Source organism: Haemaphysalis longicornis, unplaced genomic scaffold (assembly GCF_048455015.1).
Source record: "Haemaphysalis longicornis isolate Haplotype H1 unplaced genomic scaffold, Haemaphysalis longicornis Haplotype H1 scaffold_6, whole genome shotgun sequence".
Lineage (NCBI taxonomy): Eukaryota > Metazoa > Arthropoda > Arachnida > Ixodida > Ixodidae > Haemaphysalis > Haemaphysalis longicornis.
This window is the reverse complement of record NW_027526407.1, coordinates 59,339,398-59,357,311: the sequence shown is the minus strand read 5'-3', so window position 1 is coordinate 59,357,311 and position 17,914 is coordinate 59,339,398. Positions and strand designations below refer to the sequence as shown.

Sequence of the window (17,914 nt, the reverse complement as noted above, 5' to 3'; positions counted from 1 at the left end):
TACAATCAAATTTAATTCAATCCAACCCAAATCAGACTCGATTAAATCCAATCGAATCCAATTCTCCTCACGCTTGCGCAGCACGGCCGTTCAGGGTCCACGCGAAACTTCTCAACCTCGGCCAGTGTAGCTTACGCTACAAAAGACGTTTCCCGTGGTCTAAATCGAACCTGGGTTCCTCGCCTTATAGCCGGTATTCAATGGCGTGGAATGCATGCAGGCAACCAAGTGTGCGCCGCCTTATCTGCGGCCAAGCGTCTGTTGCTAGGCGACGTTCTGCGCACGGGCCGCAGATCAGGCACCCCCCTTCTCCTCCATGCAACCATGCGAATGCGCCGTCGCTCGTTACGTCGGGCTCTGCGGGATGGCGGTACTTGTCCATGCTAAGCATGACTGTGAAAAACATGACTGTTTCACGTTACAAACTCTACCTCACCAAACGCAAAGCATATCCTCGAGTTCAATGTGAGTGCGATTAATAACATCTCTGTTGACGCCACCGTTTAGATTCGGATTGGAAGAGAGCAAATGACCCACGCCGGTGTTTCGTGCGGCCGCATTGATCTTACCCAAGACGCGCCGTGTTTGTGGCGCATCAGCCATGTCTGTGGCTGTTTCCAGCATTGCCAAGCGAAGAAATTGACCGCTAAACTTTTCAACGAATACCGCCTAGAAAACCGGTGTCTATCCAATTGAGCTGTCATCGCTTTTTTTTTTGGCGGTATCCGGTATTACAGAACTGTGGGCACACCAAACATGTACAAACTCACGCGTTCGGCTGCCGGCCTGACTTATGCTGGCATTGTCGTTTAAAATTCCGTAAGTGCCCCCAGGGGCTCTACTCCTGAGACGCGCTCAGGAAGGCAGTCCTTTGGCTTTTGCTCTTCCACGATGTGCGTGACACTCTCTAGAAAACACTGTCTTGTCGGCCTTGCATTCAGGTCCCCGTAAAGCCAGGCCATGCGTGAACCCAAGATACTGTGGAATCCCAACATGTTCGAATCGTGGAGAACTCCTCTTCGTTGTACACACCCAAAAACCGGACGCCGTGGGGATGCAGCAAAAACTCTTTGTGGGTTATACTCTGGAGGACATCCCATAAAAATACGATCGCCCAACCATGATGAAAAACGTGCTTTATATTCTTCGGTTGCTAGCAAATAGAGAAGTTGACTCCCCAGGGTACAAACAGGCCTCTCTCTTGCGTCCAGGTTTTCCGTGACAGTGTACCGGTATACAATTAAAAGAAAATAGGCTTGACTTTCAGATTAACTTCCATTCGTCTTACGCTTTTCAAAACGCCATTTCCTGGGCTCCCACAGTACTGAGTTCTGTACAACAGCATTGTAAAGACAGTTTCGCTCCCATCCTTATCCAGCTTTCTACGTGCGACGGAACTCAAATATTGAAGAGAAAACTGGCTGCTAAGAACTGCAAAGACATAACAACCTTTTTCAAATAACCATGAAGGCCACCGGTCATGCTTCCCGAGGATACCACAAATGCAGGTAAAGCACGCGCTAGCCGAACTTGTATAACCGAACGCAGAAAAAGTTCACTAATATCACGTAGAAAGAGAAATCCATTGACTAGCTGTCTTACGTGCAAGTATACCAGCCTCAAGCCACCCTCGCGGACCCGCCTGAACAAATTTGTGCGACTGCAGCTCTCCCACGTTGACGACCACAAAAAAACGACAATGGCCCTGTGAAATTTCTGCATACATTAACTATTGAACAATGCAATGTTTGCATCCCAATCCGAATCATTGCAACGAAAAATAAATTACATACAGTTGCCTTCCCGCATACAGACAGCCAGGCCGCCTTCCATTTCTCTGTCCTTTCCTTCAAACCGTTCACCTGTCTTCGCCAGTAGGGTTCGCTATCTCACTAATGCTAAAGGGGCGTACCTAGATATTTTACTAGTATTTTCGCCCAACTCACATTTTCAAAAGTTCTTAGGGTCGATAACCAAGCTCCATGCCAAAAGACGACACACTTTCTCCAGGTTACCCGACTTCCTGTGACGTCCCCGAAGCGCTTGACACCTGGCATCGTTTGCCGGTGCAAAAAACCACCACATCGTCCGCGTAAGCCAAAAGCTTAAACTCGGTTGCCTGTAGTTTGTATCTGTTAATTGCCTCATTTCGGATGAGGCTGTGGCACAAGGCCTCGATATAAATGCGGAACCGAAGCGAGCTCAGGGGACATCCTTGGCGCACCGAGCGTTGCACGCAAATAGGCTGGCTCTCCAAGGTTCCTGTTGACTATTAGCCTTGTGGTGCAACTTCGATTCGCCAAAGTAACAACTTGACCACTTAATTTCCGACATTAACATGTTCCAATAAGAAAAACAAAAGCTTATGAGACACGCAGTCAAATGCTTTCTCTAGGTCGAGCTGAAGCACTGCGACACCAGTGTCAGGGGCGTCAAAGCACTCCAATACGCACCTCGCCTAATGAATGTTGGGAAAAATCGTAATACCCTTAATTGCACACGTCTCGTGCGGTCCAACAATATATTATTGTTTGCAACCTTCTAACGAGAATTTTAATAAACAAATTGTAATCCACGTTTGTTAATGATATCATCCTCTAAGATATCGGTTTCTTTCTAGACACTCTGCTATGTCTACAATATTGAACTCTTCTATATTTCCAGCCAAAATTTCGGTGCTGCCATCTCTGTGAGCGTTGCTACTTGATTAGTCTCGCAAGGATAACATGCAAGCAAAATCCCCTATTATTATGACTAGTCTTTCGCCTGTTAAGGGGTGTTTAATGTTAGCAAAAAATTCCTTCCTATTAACAGTCTTATTCGGGGCATATGCACATATTACGGGTCACAGCAAGGAATAAATGCAACAAATCTCAGATAAAAAACCTGCCCGAATCATACGATTTCACATCTTGCACTTCAAGGCCAGGCAACTTCTTGCCAAACATTACACACCCAGCTTCCGAGCCAATGGAATGGCTTATGCAGGCGTAATAACGCAATGTGAAATGGTCCACGATGCTCGCAGTCTCCTCCTCTCCGTCACTTTTGGTGTCCTGAATGGCCAAGCCGTCTGGACCCCGTTTCGTTAGAAGGCGATGCACCTGCCCTTGCTTTTTTTTTTCCTTTAACATTCAGCGTGCCAATGTTTAGAGAGCCTCCCACACAAATTTGGATTTATAGGAGGAGACCGAGAGCGTGGTGCGTTCATGTTCACATCATTGCGTCGTCACCCCCCCCCCCCCCCCCGGCCTCTACCTCGCACAAACCAGGTGGTTGTTGCTGCGGGGTGGTGTTAGTGGGAGTGTCCGATCTTGTTGCGTGTTCGGTCGTGGCAGGAACGACACCCGGCGAATGTTGGGTGTCAATAATAGTTTTTATGTTTCTCTCTCTTAGCTGGCGGCTCCACGCTGCTTACATACTTGGTCGTTGGATTCCCGTCATCCGCGTCGTCGTGGCTGCGCTTCGTGGTTGACGTAATACAGACCGTGCTGGTCAAGTCAATTTTCTCCGGAGCATTCCCGCCGTCGAGGTTTTCCATCCGCTGTACACTCTCGAGGGTTGCTCGCATGCAATTGAAGCCCAGCCCAGGCTTGAACCTCCTGCGTCTTTGGATGGCTTTCCTCTTTTGGGAAGGGCGCGCTTGAGGTTCCACCGGCGGTCGCCTGGCCTCCCGTGCCACGGGCAGCTCCCTCAGCATCAGTCACCTGCATGACGAGTCCGTTGGCAAATACACCACCCACTGGTTCTGCGTCGTCAGCGTAGGTTCGAACGCATTGCGCGTCCGTATTGCCAGAGTGCCGACATCGTGAGCAGCCGAGAACCTTGCATTCCATTCTGACGCGCCCCGTTGCGTAGCAGCGCCGGCATTGCATGGGCCTGCCCGGGGCGACCACTAACGGCATCTCGTCCACAACACGGATGTGGTGTGGCAGGTCGGCCAATTTAACGCCGGTTTTTAACTTCTGCATAACAATATCGGTCGTTGCGCCTTTCTCGTGCCCACCTTGTACGCACACGCCATCGCTGTTTGGTGACTTCGGTCACTCTCGTGAACTACAAGAGTGACAAAGTCGATGCCGAGAAACCGGCCTTAAAAAAGAGGAAGGGAGGGAAGAAATAAGGATATTTAGAGATAAAAAATGAACTCGAGCGGCGAGGGATAGAAGCGGTTGTAAGTCAATAGGGAAGGTCTTCGACCCGCAGGAGACCTTGTGAGCTGATGCTGATGATGATGATAGAACAGCTCGGTCTCCGAGGAAGGAAGAGGGGACGTCAGCTCTGCAGTTTCTCCAGCTTTGCACCCCTAGGACAATCTGCGCATATTTTAACAGGAGAACTGATTAAGCGCGTGGTTGCGCCGTCCATACGCCGAAAACGTACCAAGAAAATGCAGAGCGCAAGTGAGCATGCGTCTCGTGAGGAGCGGCCGCAAAAGATACCAAAAAAACTCCCCCCACCTCCCCGAAGTGGATCGTGCGGAAATGCGAATGCATTGGGTGCACCGATGAGTGCGCTGCGGCAAGCAGTCACGGAGAGAGGCGCGCGCTCCACTGCATTTATATATATTTTTCCGAGCGCAGCGAGCGGAGAGAGGGTACGCGGAGAGGAGAGAGAGACCCGCGCAACACGCCCGCCCCGCGCGCGAGCTCTCTCAGCCGAGCTCCACGACGCGAGCGCCCTCACACGCCCGAGCGCGCTCCTCCTCTCCCCTTGCCCTCCGCTACTCCCGCTCGAGCTACCACGTCCTCCGGTTGCTAGGCGCGCCACAACTGTTGCTAGGCGCACGCCGGCCAACGCACTACAACCCCCGAATAAGAAATGCATCCGCATTTAAAAACTGTCGAGGACACATGAGTGTGCGTCTTGCCAACAGCTCCCAGAAAAATAGCAACGAAATGCCGAGCGCCAAATACCACATAAAAAACGAAGCCGGAACAGGTACACAGCATTATGTTAACTCGACGTAGAAGGAGACGAGCAAAATAGCTTATCTTTAACCGTTATTCTTTCCCTGGGTGCTCCGCCTTAGGATACTGCCACAAAGATGTTGTGATCACCTTTCCCTCCTATGTTGCGGCGACAGGCCGGATGCCCTGCTAGACAGCTATGTCTTCATTCTCAATTTTTTTCCTCACAATCTTGTTCTATCCAAAGATTTCTTTTTCTTCTCTCAATATTTTTCTCGTACTTCACTTTTTTTTTCTCGCTAAAATAAACCGGGTCACAGCCTAATCATTACAGGCAGCTTCTTGGCCAATCCCCCGCGTGGGTACGCGCCATGACTTAAGGATCCAACCAACCAACCAACCAACCAACCAACCCGAGTGCCCGTGCTAATATGGCCATTCCTGCCGCCGCATAACATGTTTCGCCACTACTTGGTCATGGCTCCTGGTGAGGATAGGGCTCCAATTTCTCTGCTTTACTATAACAACGGCGAGTAGTTGTCGTTTCTGCAAATATATATGGGTAAGGCGCGTAAAATCAAGTCTGTCCACCCTCGGAGTTTTAACTGTTAGAGCCCTTTAAAGATTTCATAAGCTTCTGGACAAATCCCAAGTCTCTCCACCGACCCGGTTCGCGATGGCCAGCAGCGAGGTGCAGACGACGAAGCAGTTTTAAACGCCGAAGAAGTACACAAAGACAACCGCAAACACAATAAAAACCTAAAGAACCCCTACGAAGAGATGCACGACTGCATGGAACACATGACGTTCGCTGACATTGAAGAGTTGAGGTTGCACTTTCGATTCGCATCGAGACTCACTAGTTTAAGATTCCCAGAGCCAGAGTCAGTCGTCCCGGCGCCTTGTACCAGCGGCGCCCCGATACGAAGTGGGTCTACCAAATTCAACCCCTGGATTGCCTCCGTGCTTGACTTCAGCATGAACATGCAGGTTATTCTTGATCAGTATGCCTCGGCCACACAAGTCGTGGACTACGTGAACAATGCCGAGCGTGGAACGTCTAACCTGCAAAAGACCGTGGCTGAGGTGTCGTAGGAACGCGGTGACATGGGTTACCCCGAAATGCTGAAGGCGATCGGTAAGAACCCTCTCAAGGCGGTCAGGATGTAGGCTCAGGAAGCCGCATGATTTCTCATCCGTCAGGACATTTCCGGGAGAACTATGGGAGTCGTTTACATTCCCGCGTACTTTTCGGAGGAGCGAGTTGGAGTCCCCAAGACCAACATAGAGCTTGGAGAACTTCCTGCTACGTAAGGCCGCCATCTGTAGTGTTTCTCCAGCCTTTCAGCGCCAGTGCAAGCTGCGCCAATTTTTCGTATCGTGGTTTTCCACATTGTAAAACCCTGTGCTATGCAATTTTTCGCTTTTGCACTGCATTATTGGCGCATGCGCGGCGATAGACTGGCTTAGCTCACTCGAGCTCGTAGTGGGCAATCTGTACCCTCGGTACTTCACGAGAGAAGTAAGGGTATTGTCGCCGTGCGCAGGTTTATTTTGATTGCGACGGCCGTGCCTCGGTGACGACGGGCAGCGTGGAACAGGGTGCCGCCCCAGCCCAGCTGTAGAGCGTGTTTGGAACGCATGCCGGATGATATGATGATATTGATGTGGATGAAGACGATGACGATGGTGTCTCTATGGACCCTGACACTCAGAGCGTTAGAAGAAACCAAGGCATATATTTCGCACCAAGCAGGAATAGTAGTAGCAGTAGTAAGAAACGTTTTATTGAGCCCGTGAAGTGGGAGTGGTTCCCTATTCTAGGAAGCCATGTGATAAGCGGGCAGCCTTCGCTCTGGAGTCCAAGAGAGTCTGGACATCCAGGTCGCCTGTGTTCTGGTCACCAGGTTCTCCCAGAGCCCAGGGGAGGGAAGGGGGAAACAACGCCAGAGTGCGGCAGAATAGAAGCACAAGAGATTGCCCGGTTCGGTGATTCCTGCATCCGTGGGCCTTCAATCTCTCTAACCGCGAAGGAATTAGCTTACTTATACGAAGCACGTGTTGGCACTGGACGGTGACGGCGGGCGGATAAAGTGTACTGAATTTTATACCTTGTTTATCTTGTTTATCCGCTCTTAAGCTGTTGTGTCACCATATCTTGCATGATCAGAAGTCAGTGCTGCGTATGTCTTTTACTCGCCCTCGTCTGTGTTTTTATTGGGCTGTAGCTTAAGTGTGTAGAACCAACTAACCCAGTCATAAACCTTACTAGGGCAGAAAAGTAGGGAAATGCGAGTTAGGGTGCGGCAAGTAGAGTCGGGAAGGGGCTAATCTGATTCCAAGCAGTGAAATCTACGGCAATACACAGTTTGTTTATGGCCAGCAGGAGTCCATGGGCAGTCGGTGTTCAGGCAGCAGGCGTTCACTAAACAGCATTGTCCCAATGAGCGGTGAGGTAACGTCTAGAGGGGTTGGGAGCTTCAGGCTGTTGAGGCATGGAGGCGGGCACGGACGCGTATCGGTATGTACCTGCCGTCTCTTTTAGGACAGCGACGAGATGAGGCGCGGTTCCTCGCTATAACATTCGACTTGGGGGCATGACTGTGCTTTGCTATGATTTCTCTGGCTGCGTTGCGGCCTGCTGGTGTGCTTGCACACCTGTGGTGAGAGGTGTTATCGCAGAGGGCCAACGAAGAGCTCTTACAGAATTGTAGATGCGTTCAGTATTCTTCTTCTACGTGAGTTCTGGCGGTCTTTGTTGGTAGTCTGCCAGCTGAGCTCCTTTGAGGGTGCATAGCCAACATAATTGTAAAGTAATGGACGTAGGGTGACAGCTTTGTGACGCACAACAGAATGGCATAGAATCAAGTGATGTCGCCTTCTGTGGATGTTCTTGCTAAGTTTAAAATTTGATAGTATACCTTCGGATAGAGAGGGCTCTAGAAAAAAATGAACCGGTGGTAAATATGGTTGATGCATCTTCTGTATGACTTGTGTATCTCGAAATACTTGGGTCGGTCAAGCCACCGCAGTCGGCATTTGAGGATCATCATGGCAGAGTTTTCTGATTGGAGGCTAAGTTCGTCTGCCGACATGCTCGAGCTGTCGGTGGCTGCTGGAGGCTGTACCACCGGACGCGGCAGAGAAAGCTGCCGTAAGCGTGAAACGAAGTGATGTAGAATATTCTTCTCTCCCGCGCCACGTGATGAAGGCAGTACACTTTCAAAACAGTTGCTTCTGACACTGCAGTCGACACGGGCTGGTCTTCGCAGCCGACGCGGCGTTCTTTCGTGTTGCGCAATGATGATGCGTTGAGTCAGCGAGGTGAACAGTTAGCTCCGACACGCTGGAAGCAGTAGCCATAGCTGGGGTTTCTAGGTTAGGTAAGGGTTCCAATTGCAGGGAAGCTGCAAGCTTAAGTTCTGTTGAAAGGGGTGATGCTGAAGAGAATGGCGTGCGCAGCCGTGACGATGATCACTCGGTCACGCGACGGACACTTTGGTACTCCGGATAAGTACTCCCGGCCAGCCTTTTTCAACTGGTCGTAGATATGAGGGCCAGTTAGGAGTAGCCTGATTTGTTCGAAGAGCCCGGAAGGTACCTGCGTAACTGCGAGTGTTTAACGAAGTGGTTGGCTCTACACGCCTTTGTGAAAGACGTCCCTCTTTCTGGTTACATAAATCTAATATCGCAACGACGCGTATAAAACTCCGGGAAGCACTGCAGTTCTGGGATCTCTGGATATCCGTTGCTCATCGTTCCACCATCTTTTTTAGGTGCTGGTACAGGATCCGATAGCGGAATCGAAGGAGGACCAGTGGTGATAACAGCCGTCCCTTCTGTACCAGTTGCCGGCCAACATCCCCTACTGTAACGGCTCAGGAACATGCTCCTGAGATCGTCATATGCGCTGAGGCTAGGGTCCTGCAGCTGGATCCAGACAAACAGGCTATCAGGCAGCTTCTGCAGTGTGATAATGTAATATCCTGAGACTGGATGCCATTGACCTAAAATTGGCTCTTCAGGATGACGAACTACGCAGACAGGATACTTATTGAGCGAAACGCAATCATTCAAGTGAGATCAGAGACGGCGGGTCCCTTTTGCCGTGTGCTGTCTTCCGCGCTGTGACTGGGGAAGCTGCGCGGCGCTGCACCGGCGAACCAGATAATGTCCGGGTCACCAGTTGTCGGCGGCCGACGAAGTAGTATGGCCAAGCCCACGTTTATTTGGGTCGCGACGGCTGTGCCGTGGTGAGGCCGAACAGCGTGGAACACTGTTCCGCTCCAGGGGGGGGGGGGGGGGGAGCAAGAGTGTTCTGACCGCTAGGTGGATGCTAATGCTGATAGTGACGCTGATAGAGACGATGATGATGGTGTTGCTGCAGCAGTAATTACAGTGCTATTCTTTTCCAAGGCTACCGTAATCTATGAGCACTGGATACCCCGAAACTTTACACCCTCTCTTCAACGCAAAGCTCGAAACAGAAGATTTTTGCACCTGATACTACCTGATACCCCCTGATACCATCTTTCCGGCCACCGGGGAGGCAGGCAGGCGTGATAGCAAAAGTCGCTGCTTCTTCCATGCGGAATTCTGTATGACATCACATGGCGTAAGAGCGAGGCAGGGCAGCGATTGCAGAAATTAATAGCGAAATTCCTTTCACTTAATTCGTTGCGAGCCACCGTCCGCGTTGCTGGGAGGAGAAGGTCAAGGAACAAGCTTGTTCTTATAGGACCGTTGTTGTATCCCATTTCGTCGTCGTACGGAACGGCCATTGTGCCAAGTCACCTCAGATAAATGGCATTTCCCAGAGGGACAAAAGAGACAGTACAAAACATGCGGCCACCTTCGCAATTAAGAGGCGAAGATTGAGGAAACTGCGGATATGGTGTTCATTACAAGCTTTAACTTGGCTTTTGTTAGGTCTGCTAAAAAAGCGAAGCATTTTCCATGCAAACTGAGTCAAATCAAAGTCCTCAAACAACCCTTCTAAACTATAACAACCTTAACTCCGGAAGTACGAACTCAAAACCTACTTCAATTAAGACAAATTAGAAGGCCAACGCCCACGCTGGGAACCAAAAGGAAATCCTGCGCACCCTGAGTGCGATGATAGCGCAATCGAATAGACGCCGGTTTCTTAACACGAGAAACCCAGGTTCGAGTCAGGCCACGGGGAGCATTTTTTTATTGAGCCTATGTAATTCCGCGTCAGCGACGGCCGCAAATGGCGCGACAGAGAGAAGTACACCCATTGAAGGGGGAAATCAAATAGGGTTTATTCAAGATAACGCCGCGTTTGGTAACCTGGTCACAGCGCTTCGGTGCTGGTTCCTGGTGGTAGACCATCGAAGCGCTGAGATCCAAACTCGATACAACATACTTTCTCCCTTAAAGAAAGTGCCCGGTAAGTGAGCAGGAAATGACAGGTGTGAACGACACCCTCATACCCAAACAAGATTAGAACTTATCCGAACATACAATGCATTCACGTGGATAGGTGTAACAATTCCAAAGCCAAAATCAAAACCAAACACATGTAACAGTGCAATTTAAACCCCCTTCAAAGACACATAGCAGATCCAACCCCGTTAGGCGAATCCGAACTAGACAAAAGACATGACATATACAGCCGCGAATTTATCGAGACAAGTATCAGACATTATACAAAACCTGGTGTAAGATATAAGATAAATCATCCATTGTACTGTTTGAAGGTAGCCATGTCAAAGGAATTATGGACGTCAAGAAATTTTGAGAAGACGTTGGATTAGGAAACTAAGGAAAACAGTGGCACGACACTAAGAGCTTCAACCCCTTCACTGCAAAAGATGGAGGGAAAGGGCGCTGTTTGTTAAAGTCCGAAGCACTAGTTTAGTTAGTTCAGGAGCACAAAACATCACCAGTTCATTTCTTTTCCTGGCCGCACTGTCTTTCACTTCACATCACTTCTTTGTAAGTCCCTACGAAGGAATGTTTTTCACTTCACTACTGCACTGCGCACTTCACTGCATGGTCAACCGCGGCTCCCTGGGGACACTTTGCTTTGTGCCTTTTAGTTTTCTTCTTTTACATTATTTTCCGTGCCCGCAGTTAAATATAGAAATAAAATGTCGAGCAGGCGCACGTGAGCACCTTCCTCGCGGGGACCACCTGGAAGTTAAAAAAAGAAGAGAATGAAACGCTCGTGTGCGTGCCTAGCGGCTACCGCCCAGCGGCTCTCGTTTGCCCAGCCAAGCATGTCCACTTAGGAAGATTGGGCAAGATTTGCCAAAAAACTAATTTCATCGTTCTCCCTAATCGTGGCAACACTTGCTCGGAACGAGAAAGACAAGTCATAGGATACGCTCCTCCAAGGGGATGTCGAATGATTATCAATTCCAAAAAAATGAAGGACGTTCACACTTATACCAACACTGGTGGAGTAAAGGTCATTGAGGCAGCTAAGCAAAAGCAAATCGGCTGCAATAGTGTACTTAAACCCGTGGGACGGTGGTGTAGGTTGCGTAAAGCTGCGCTACCTTGAAATCTTACGAGTGTGAGCTTCTTGCATTTCATCGAAGATTGCAGTACATAATATTCAGGTACGAGGATCTACTGTTGTCCAATAGAGACATGTATTCTGTATCAGCTGCGTTTCGGGCTGGCGGGTTTCCTCCAACTTAAATAAGCTTGTCTGCATTTCCTTGCAAAGGTCACCAACCTGAGAAATCAGCCGGTGACCTCAAACTGCGTCTGTTGTGCTAGCGGACTCCTTTCCTTCGTGCCATTTTCGATGGTCATACAGAGTTCAAAAAGATTCACTGTCGTCTCGCTCTGTTTGCGATTTCCTGTCGTGTGAGCCTGCCTTATGCGTCCGTCCCCGAAATTTTGGATTGTGCCCCATGTAAACCTTGGTCACGCGCTTGACACCTGCACAATTGTACATGTTAAGAAAGCCGATATTTCCTTCTGTTTCTCTCAAGGTCAGAGAGGTTGACTCGTAGTTTCTCTAGAAAGTCATATATTTGCGATTTTTTAGCAGCTGGATTTCTTCACACAGCTTCGATTCTCTGTATCTGCTTTCTAGAAGCTCGGATTCATGACCCTGTAGTTTACGGTGCAGCTCTTAAACCACTTTGCCTAGTTTTTCAACCTCAGACTAATTCTTTTCCGCAAGCAGTGTTTTGTCTTCACTATCCTATTTTACTCGCTTGCATTGCTTTAAAGTGTGGTCTGGTATCGCTTAATTTTGTTATAATTCCATGGAGCTGTCGGTGCTAGCCAGGATTGCGAGTGTTTTCTGCGAGTGTTCATTGGTGAGCATAAATACCATCAATGCACAGGAGAGATATGCCTGTGAGCACAACGCAGAATAGTACACATTCCTGGCTATTTCGAAGTAGAACAGTTGCTGTGAAACATGCAGCGACAGGTACGATACGACGTGAATCGTTTTTGAGATTCGCGGTCAAGCTTTAGGTCTAATTTGTGTGGCAAAGTGGTGTTGAAATATTTCTTCGGAGAGTATTCAAACTGCTGATTTTCTCTCTACAAGAAGGGAAAGCAAAGTAGTGTTTAATGTCACGTCAGCGTAGAACCCGCGGTCGGGTGGAGCTGACTGTTGGCAAAGCTGAATGATGATAACGGGTTTTCCATCGTCACCGGTTGTGTTATCGGGGTATCTTATGCGTGGTCGAGCGCAGGCTTGTCGACGATGTGGGCGTAATGTAAGATGCGTGGCTGCAGGACGTGGCGCACGGCAGGTATTCCTGAAGTGGCTAGTTTGCCACACTAGAAGGTTGTCTTGCAGCGAAGCTGTATACCTCTATCCTACATGGTTTCATCTCCGTGGACAAAAACACCAATGTGCCAAGACCTAAGACGCCGAGCGCATGCGTGAAGCTAATTGGGCATACAGCAACGCACTCAGAATTTGTTTAAGGAAACCACAAAAAAAAGCATCGAAATCGAATTGTGGATGATAACGCCACTGTGAACAACAATCCCCCCCACTATGTGTTCCTGGGAAAGAGAATGTTTGCCTATTATCTTTGCAAGCGAGGCCGAACTAGCGTCACTAAATAGAGCAGTTCTTGCCCAAGACGCCGAGCGCATGCGTCAGGCTATGTGGGACCCAGCCAGAGAAGTCGAGCGTAGTGTTAGTAGATAAGGTATTAGAGTACCGCCACCGAGGCACGCAAGTCAGCAACGGCGGCCATTTTGGCATTTGTCGGTGTTTCAAGATTGGCGCATCTACGGCCTCGCCGATAACTTCGACCGGGTCGTGTGTTAGCAGCACTACCGAAGAATCAGCAAAACGGCATCCTTTGGAGGCACTTCTGGGGCTAAAACGTTGCTACACGCGTTATCTCTGATTTGCATTCGGAAAGACGTCAGCAGCGCGCAGCCGCAGAGCAGGAGGAAAAGCTAAGCCTACCAGTGTTGACCGGCAAATACGCATAAACAACAAAATGGAGGCACCCATGAAGCGTCGCAGTGTAAACAAAGGTCACGTAATGCAAACGGACCAATGATCATGGCGGCGGCACGGAACAATAGGAGGATAGAGCGCCGATACTCTGTACCCTTATCTAGTCACACTAGCCGAGCGCAAGCGACAAGCCCCCCGAGATGACGAGAAACATTTCATACCGTCGTCAACCACTACTTCTAGTGGTTTACAAGAGCTTGGCTGGACGTCCACTTTCGCAGGGCGGGATGGCGCCAAATTTTTTCCTAGGCCTGGGCAATGTTAAAATGAATGCCGTGTCGTGTCCCAACGGATACATGTTGCCGGCGGTGAGCTTCTGCTCCTCGTTCTGAAGTTAGTGGGTCGAAATTCGTGACGTGGAACTCAATTCGGTCGCGTTTGTTGGCCGGTGGCTTGAACAAGGACTTCTCTATTTGCTCGATAATATTGCAGGCGATTCTGGTGCTACGTTTTGGACCATTTGGATGGCGTTGGAAACGTCAGTGTCGTGCCTTCTGCGAACAGGTTCTCTCTGGTTCGGTCTGACGACAGTCACGAGTGCAGAAGCTTTTTCGGAGCCAAAATTTCACTGCCGACCGAAATACTTAACTTGGGGCGCAAACTTGGCCGCTGATTCAGTATTTTCTTCACTTAAACTTCGAAATTTGATACGGTGGATCCATTTTGAGGCCTCTGCGTCTAAGTCACCGGCCAGTTCTTGGGCGAGGTAGCTATATTCGTGGACTGCATCTGCTCGGTCAACTGCGATTTCATCATAGGAGCGATTATGTTTTTCTCTGCTCCTTAAAACGTCTTGACCACTGCCGCTATCTGTTTCGGTGCAAAATCCTCGCATTCTGCTACCATGAGACACTTAACAACGTTTGGGTTTGAGCTAGTTGGTAATACGTTATAAGATTTTCAAGCGCCAAATATTAACACAGTGGACGAAAAGGACAGAGAGATTTGGCGCTGTAAAATCTGATAATGCTATCAGATACGTTTCAAATGAGCGGTGCCCCTCGTTCCATGGCACGTCCGGCTCCCACATCCAACAGAAATGGCAGTGGCTTCACCGCGATGTCGGCCATGTTGGCTATGGGCGAGGAAGGGGCGATGGCGAACAACTGAAGGGCGTGGTGCTAGGTTTGCTTGGTCAATGCAAATACCCGGCGCCATTTGTGGCTGTCTTGATGTTTGGCTTCCTCCTGGCGTTTGATGAATCAGTTTGATGCTCGCTGCACGAAGAAAGATTACGCGACGGTGAAGCGGGCCACCATCTTCGTCAATGCGGTCGCCTGTAGTAGGCCTAACCCTGTATCGAAGTCGTCGGAGCCTTCCGGTGTTTACTACTTTGAAAGAAATTTTGCGGCCCATTTGGTTGCTTGCACATAACTTACTAGATGAGGACCGTCTACTTTTCGGGCGGTTAGAGTATCGGCTGCACCAATGTAGTGTCGCGTCGGCGATGGCTCCAAAGGTCGCGACAGAGAGGCGTACGCTCATTGAAATGAGAAATCAAAAGAGAACATTTCCAAGATATTTTCACCTTTTACTCACCACACGCCCGGAGATAGGCCACCGAAGCGCAGAGATCCGAAAACTACAATACCTACAGGTGTGCGCTCGAAAAACCAAGAAAATACCTTGCGAGCTGTTTGCCTCCTCGCCACTTAGCCTTATACTTCTTAGCCTAGTTTCTTCTTCTCTCCATTTCGACGAATGAAGATTTTCTGTTAATGTTCTGCAAGGACAGAGCTCAAGATTAAACAGCTTTGCTGTGAGAAATAGGCAAATGGTAAACTTAAAAAAATACAGGGTAGATATCTCATTAAAAACATGAAAGCCCACAAACCCTACAATTTCCCAGCATTGTCAATTATAACAATATATTAGCAGTGCTTTAAATTAGAAAAATGTCCTAGCAGTACTGCTTGAAGTCCCTTGGTATCAATTTTTACCTCTATGGCACTTTGAAGATATTGCATTTCCTCTGTAACACCGCGGGATTCACAAGGCTGTCGGTGGGACACAGCGGCTTTAAGTCGACTTCCTGCGTGCCTTTTAGGGCGCTTTGGTGGGTCGAGCGGGGCACAGTCCCTGGTGGCTCACAGAATTCCCAAACAGTGAGCGTATTCGGTGCGCAGCCGCTGATTCGCGAGCCTGGTACCAATGCTGCTGAGAAGGGCAGCGTGATTCTCGCCGTCCACTTGTGTTCGTTCAGCGCCCAGTCTCCATGACTCTGGCGCATGCCACTCTTTTCTGTGGCCTCGTCAGGTCGTCTCCACCTCCCGATTGCTTTGTTGTTGTTGTTGTTTGTTCGTTTATTTAATAGCCTCAAGGCTTAGTAGAAAAAAAGCGGGTCCGATCTATATCCACGAAACTAGGTTGGCCTCGCGGATATAGTCCAGTAGGGAACGGTAGGCAGGACCATGGATCCACCGATGGTAATGCGTGTCTTGCTGCAAACATTTTCTTCGAATGTCCTTAGTTCCAGGGCATGTCCATATTAGGTGGTGGAGGTCTGCCGGAACCGTTTCCTCAGAGCAGATTGGACATTTCACATGTCCTCGGTAGTCCCCTTTCCATCCACTCGTGCGGGCAGCAGGAAGAGCCACGCCCAATCGGATCCTTCGTAGTACAACCTCCTCCATCCTGGTAAGATTGAGGGGGAGGAGAACCGAACACGGAGGTATGAGAGCACGCGTTCGGCGTCGAAGATCCTCCTTTGCAGCCATTGTTGTGGCCCATGGGTCACTTGGGAGCTGGGCGGGGGATGATGGGGCCGGGCAGTTGCGTGACAGGAAGTCAGCCCGTTCATTTCCTGCAACACTGGTGTGACCTGAAACCCATGACACAACCACTTTGGATGGCATTTTGCTGTGGAGCTGGTGGATGCGTTGGCAGATGATGGGGGTCTGCGCAACCTGTTTGAAATAGTGGATCACTTCCGTAGAGTCGGTACGAAGATTGATGGTATTCAAGTCTTCATTGGAAGTGGCTGCATACAGTAGGGCGTCGTGTATAGCCTGCAATTCCAGCAGGATTGGGGTGCATGTGGCAGAGGCGTAGGGAACACGGCCCTCGATGCTGGGATGAGTGGGGCTGGTCCACGCAGTGACTCCATGCGTTACTGTGCATGAAGAGTCGGTGTAGAGGAGGCATTGATCGTCTGGTCCCGGGTGATTTGGGAGGGGAGAGAGCTGCGCTTTACCCTCCTTGGTCCGCCTTCTCTGCAGATGGCTTGTTTTGTTGGAGGTTATAATCGTATAACCCCACCGTGGAAGCTCATCCTGACTTTCCGGAGGAGCCAAGGTGCCCGGGTTGAAGTGGTCGTACAGCTCATGGGCGTTCTGAAAACATGCATACTTTGACAGTCGCACATCTCGGCGTTGATTGATGAGCTCGTCAGTTGTGTTGAGCCGAGCTTGTTCCTTAAGGACCGGTATCGGGGTGATGCGAGGGAGGCCGGTGATGGCTTGCATGGCTTCTCTATTAATAGCTTCCGGTTTAGCATGTTGGGATGCGGTTAGACGCTGAAACTAGGCTTCATAAACCAATCGTGGTTGGAGCACAGCGCACGCCAGCCTACGAGCGACCTCAGTTCTTGCACCACCCGCTTTTGGCGCAATGCGGCGGATCAGGCGAATGGTATTTGCCGCCGTTTGCCTCACTGCTTTCAGCCATGCTGTAGCGGTATCAGCTTGGTGAATATGCAGGCCCAGAATACGGAGCTCTGTTGCTTCAGCAAGCTGATGAGCGCCTATGCGTATAGATGGAAGGTGGACGGGGAGCTTCTTGCGGCCAGCTTTGTTGTTGATGATGATGATGATGATGTCCTCAAGTTTTTTGGCACGTACCCATAAGGGGAGATTGGCCAGGGCTAAACCGGTTAAAAACGTGGGGACTTCAAAATTTCCGGAAAGAGGCTGTAAAAGGAAACTTAGTTGTGAATGAAACCCGAATTACCCATTAATCAGCGCCGCTTAGCAATTCAAACGACCTGAGGCAGAGAGATAATTTTGAATGCAAATATATATATCCCTTCTTGCAAACCTCAGCTTTGATGCGCCAATAGATAATATAAGTGTTATCGATAAAGTCAACCCCAACCGCTCAATCGGCTCCTTCAAAAACAGTTGTCTAGCTGTTGAGAAACGGCGACAGTCGAGGAAAAAATGTTCGATTGTTTCGGGGACCTGGAACCGCACACATAGTTCTGTAGGTGAAAGTTCCGATCTGAACAGATAGAAATTAAGCCTTGGAACCCTGCAGCGCAGCTCGGTGAAGGTCACCTCGCATTGCCGAGAGCCACAAAAATGAACATTCCACCCGTACTTTAAATGTTGGAACTCTTCAAATGACAAGAGTGAATCGGAACGGGTGGCGTCTAAATGCCAATATCGTCTTAGTCTCGCTGATGCAAATAGAGCCAGATTAGGAATTCTGAATTGAATGGGAGCTGTGACGGCGAGATTAGCTAAATGGTCCGCTTGCTCGTTGCCCCTGCTGTCCGTACGGCCAGGGACCCAAGACAAGCGTACCT

At 49.6% G+C, this 17,914-nt stretch overlaps 1 protein-coding gene across 1 annotated transcript in view; it reads left to right on the top strand.

The window, feature by feature from the left end:
* LOC144142765 (atlastin-2-like) overlaps window positions 1–17,914 on the top strand; it is a 64,693-nt gene that overhangs the window by 23,418 nt on the left and 23,361 nt on the right. The window lies entirely within an intron of this gene.